This window comes from Triticum dicoccoides, chromosome 4B (assembly GCF_002162155.2).
Source record: "Triticum dicoccoides isolate Atlit2015 ecotype Zavitan chromosome 4B, WEW_v2.0, whole genome shotgun sequence".
Lineage (NCBI taxonomy): Eukaryota > Viridiplantae > Streptophyta > Magnoliopsida > Poales > Poaceae > Triticum > Triticum dicoccoides.
This window is the reverse complement of record NC_041387.1, coordinates 140,700,903-140,706,311: the sequence shown is the minus strand read 5'-3', so window position 1 is coordinate 140,706,311 and position 5,409 is coordinate 140,700,903.

The window sequence follows — 5,409 nt, the reverse complement described above, 5'->3', positions numbered from 1 at the left end:
GCCTCCGCCGGCGACCGCCGCCGCCCCGCCACCCTTCGCCGCCGGCGCGCTGCGCCCGAGCCGCTCGGCCCGACCGCGCGCCTCCTCGCGCCACGCCGCACCCGCGCCCTCCGCGCCCCGTCCGGCCGGAGCTCCTCCGCCCGGCCGCGCCTCTCCCTCCCCGCCGGAAGGGGCACCGCGGCCCCGATCTCCTCGCCGGACGCCACCGCCGCCTTCCTTTGCCAGCCACCCCGCGCCTCCTCGCCGCCCCGCGCCGGATCCGGCGAGATTCGGCCGGAGGAGGTCTCCCCGGCCCCGGATTCGCCTCCGCGAGCTTCTCCGGTCGTCCCCGTCCTTCTCCGGCGAAGTTTCCGGCAAGATCCGCCGCCGCATCGATATCCGTGCAGATTTGAGGTTGACCCCCGTTTTTCGTCCAAGTCCCTAAATATTTTTGCATTATGGTCCCCTGTTCATCGCATCATAACTTGCTGCATACTGCTCCGTTTTGTGCATGTAATATGTCAAAATGTTCATTGTGAGATGCTCTTCATTTCTCTCCATTGCATCATGTTCATTTGAGCTCATCTTGATGCCTGAATCATCGTCGCAAAAGTGCTATATAATATTGTCGGCTGTCTGTTAACAGAACATGTTCATTTGTCATGTTTTACATGTTTGATGTGTGCATCCTATGAGGTTGATGTCTATATGTGTTTTGTGCTACATCATGCCATATTACAGGGTGTATTCCATGTATTTTTGTGATCAATGTGGTGACTAGAACAAGCATGCAAACTAGGCTTCGTGATGTTGCTGATTTCAGTCCCTGTTCTGCTGTTATTTTTATGCCATGTAAACTTGATGCTACAGAGAGATCCAAGCATATTTTGAGATACTTCAGTAAGGATGTTTTGAACATATGGTTATTCTCTATCCATTAGTGCCCCTATTTGCAATTATGGAGTAGTCTCTCATGTCATCTTCCTTCTCTACTTTTGCTATAAAAAGTTTCCTGGCAGATTGTTTACATGTTATTAAATTTTGCCAAGGTTGTTGTAGTTGATCCTTGCATGCTATGAACTTGGTCTTGCCTTTGTTAGTTTCATAAACATTTCTTCTTGCTGATTCTATGCTTATCTTGTCATGCAATGACTTGTGGTTAGTGAATCTAGGTCGTGAAGTAGTGTACTTGTTGTTACTGTTTTGCTAGGCTGAATCTGTTATTTTGTGATGCTATGTAAACCTGCTGCTACAAGTCATTCCATGCATAATCTGGAGATGTTCACTAAGGATGTTTTGTTATAAATGTCATGCTCTATCCATCCATGCCTCTAGTTGCATTTATGCCTTGCTGTAGCTTGTTGCTATCATGCTCCAAACTTGCTAAATAATATTGCTGTCAGCCTGTTAACATTAAGTTCAATGTTGCCATGATTGTTGTTAGTGATCCAAGGATACTATGAACTTGATCTTGCCATGCTTAGCTTTATAAACATGTATTCTTACTGTTGGTTGCCTTGTAATTCCATATATTGCTCTGTGGTGAGTGGTACAAGCTCACCAACATGCCTACTTATCGTTGTTCCTGCCATGTTTGCATCTGTCATAAAACTTGCCATGTTTACATGGGTGCCATCATATCATATGATCCTTTTTGGCTCATGGTCAGTAAAGGACTTTTTCTCTATGAAATTAGTAGTTTCATTCCATTAATTTGTTTGCCATGTTAAGTTCCTGTAACATGTCGTTTGATAGCTCTAAACATTGCAACCTGATGTTATTTTCTGCAAAGTCTGAAACTGTTATTATTTGCAATCTTGCCATGTGTGTTTGAGCATGTTCTAGTAATTTCTGGAGACAGCTCAGTGTTCATGTTTTGTTATGCTTTACCTGTACATCATGTCCATGCCTTTTGTTCTTATGTTGAGATGTTGTATCATATTGTTTTGATGCTTGCAATATGCCTAGTTGCTGTTTTGGACAGATTGTTGCTATAACTTGTATAGAGTGTATGTGTTGAACCGTTGCTCCGTTTTGAGTGTGCTCTATATGAAACTTGCTTAGAATTGCATATAGTTTCATATTACCTTGTTGCATCCTTGTTTTGAGGTGTTTTCTTGATGTTTGTATGCATTTTGCATCAATGCCATGTTAACTTGTTTTGCTCATATCTTCTAGGCCGTAGCTCCGAACTAAATGAACTTTATATGTAACTTGACTGGAATCTCGTGTAGATCATCTTGGTGCATCTTAACTTGCTGTTTAACAACTTAAACATAAGGTTTATTCAGATCTGGACCAATTTCGAAATTTGCATATGAGGACTTACCGGGATTGTTATATGTTGTTCCCGGCCTCATTTAAACTTGCCTTGATGTGTTGTTCTTGTTTGCATCATATCTTGCCATGAGTAGTTTCATGTAGTCTTGTCTTGCATCATACTTGTTTGTGCATCATGCTTGTTCATGTGTGGTGTGTTTACTATGTTGTGTGCTTCTTCTCGATAGTTCCCGTTTCGTTGCGATCGTGAGGATTCGTTCGTCTACGTTTGGTTCGTCTTCGTGGCTTCATCTTCTTCATGGACTCGTTCTTCTTCCTTGCGGGATTTCAAGCAAGATGACCGCTACCCTGGATCTCACTACTACCATTGCTATGCTAGTTGCTTCGTTCTATCGCTATGGTGCGGTACCTATCACCTGTTTATCAAGCCTCCGAAATTGCCATGTCAGCCTCTAACCTTTTTCACCCTTCCTAGCAAACCATTGCTTGGCTATGTTACCGCTTTTGCTCAGCCCCTCTTATAGCATTGTTAGTTGCAGGTGAAGTTGAAGATTTCTCCATGACGGACAGGATTATGTTGGGATATCACAATATTTCTTATATTATTATTAATGCATCTATATACTTGGTAAAGGGTGGAAGGCTCGGCCTTATGCCTGGTGTTTTGTTCCACTCTTGCCGCCCTAGTTTCCGTCATACCGGTGTTATGTTCCCGGATTTTGCATTCCTAACGCGGTTGGGTGATTTATGGGACCCCCTTGACACTTCGCTTTGAATAAAACTCCTCCAGCAAGGCCCAACATTGGTTTTACCATTTGCCTCACCACCACCTACATTTTCCTTGGGAGTAATTAACCCAATGCTTGTCTAAGTGTTGGTTCGAACTAGAGCCCTTTGCAGTGCCCCCTTAGGGAAACTTGAGGTCTGGTTTTAGTTGTACGGATTGCTCATCCGGTGTTGCCCTGAGAACGAGATATGTGCACCTCCTATCGGGATTGTCGGCGCATCGGGCGATCTTGCTGGTCTTGTTTTACCATTGTCGAAATGTCTTGTAAACCAGGATTTCGAGTCTGATCGGGTCTTCCTGGGAGAAGGTATATCCTTCGTTGATCGCGAGAGCTTATCATGGGCTAAGTTGGGACACCCCTGCAGGGTATAAACTTTAGAAAGCCATGCCCGCGGTTATGGGCAGATGAGAATTGTTAATGTCCGGTTGTAGATAACTTGACACCAGATCCGAATTAAAAACGCATCAACCGCGTGTGTAGCCGTGATGGTCTCTTTTCGGCGGAGTCCGGGAAGTGAACACGGTTTTGGGTTATGTTTGACGTAAGTAGGAGTTCAGGATCACTTCTTGATCATTACTAGTTGACGACCGTTCCGTTTGCTCTCTTCTCGCTCTTATTTGCGTATGTTAGCCACCATATATGCTTAGTCATTGCTGCAACCTCACCACTTTACCCCTTCCTTTCCCATTAAGCTTTGCTAGTCTTGATACCCATGGTAATGGGATTGCTGAGTCCTCATGGCTCACAGATTACTACAATAACAGTTGCAGGTACAGGTAATGCGATGATCTTGATGCGAGAGCGATGTTTGCCTGTTTGGAGTTCTTCTTCTGCTTCTTCTTTGATCAGGGGATAGGTTCCAGGTCGGCATCCTGGGCTAGCAGGGTGGATGTCGTTTGAGTTTCTGTTTGTGTTTCATCCGTAGTCGGATGTAGCTCTTGTGTATGATGATGTTGTATTCGTGTGGCATTGTATGCCCTTTTGTATGTATCCCCATCTATTATGTAATGTTGATGTAATGATATCCACCATGCAAAAGCGTTTCAATATGCGGTTTTATCCTTGGTGGGACCTTTGAGTCTCTTTAGGATAGTATCGCATATTGGGCGTGACATGCCGTTTTTCTCAAGTACCAGCACCGGGTTAGCCAACCACTCAGGATGAAAAACTTCAATGATGAACCCTTCCGCTAAGAGCCGGGCCACTTCTTCACCAATTGCCTTGCGCCTCTCTTCATTAAAATGATGAAGGAATTGCTTGACCATTTTAAACTTTGGATCCACATTCAGTGTGTGCTCAGTGAGTTCCCTCAGTACATCTGGCATGTCAGAAGGTTTCCATGCAAAGATGTCCTGATTCTCACGGATGAACTCAATTTGCGCGCTTTCCTATTTTGGATCCATTCTCACGGATGAACTCAATTTGCACGCTTTCCTATTTCGGATCCATATTGCAATGATGCTGAACTGCTTGGATGAGTCACCAGGAACAAAATCAACCATCTTAGTGTCATCTGCCGACTTAAACTTCAACATGGGGTCATTCTCTATAGTTGGCTTCTTCAAAGGCGTCATATCCACCGGGTCAACATTATCTTTATAAATTTTAACTCCTCAGTGGCACATGCCGACTCAGCATACGCCGCATCACCCTCTTCATAGTCCAGAGCAACCTTCCTATCACCATGCACCATGATGGTGCCCTTATGACCCGGCATTTTAAGCTGCAAATAAACATAACATGGCCTTGCCATAAACTTCACATAAGCCGGCTGCCCAAACAAAGCATGATAAGGACTTTTAATCTTAAGCACATCAAAGGTCAGTTTCTCAGCTCTGGAATCATGGTCATCTCCAAAGGCCACCACGGGGGATTTCTTGCCCACTGGATATGCCAATTTACCAGGCACCACACCATGGAAAACAGTAGAAGACATTTAAGATCCTTGTTAGTTAAATTCATACGACGAAAAGTCTCATAGTAAAGGATATTGATGCTACTGTCCCCATCCATGAGCACCTTTGTGAGCTTATACCCTCCTACCTGACAAGCAACTACCAACGCCAATTGACCAGGATTTTCAACCCGGGGTGGGTGATCCTCCTGGCTCCATACAATAGGCTGCTCAGACCACCTCAAATAATGAGGTACTGCTGGCTCAACTGAATTCACCGCCCCGCTTATAGATTTTCTGATCTCGCTTGCACAGGCTTGTGGTGAACATATGATATTGACCACTATTCGGCTACTTTGGATTGCTCTGATAACCAGACTGCTGTTGCTGATTCCCTTGGCCAGATTGCTGATTAAAACCACCTTGATTACCTTGGCCCTGAAAGCTAGAGCTTGAACAGCCACCTCC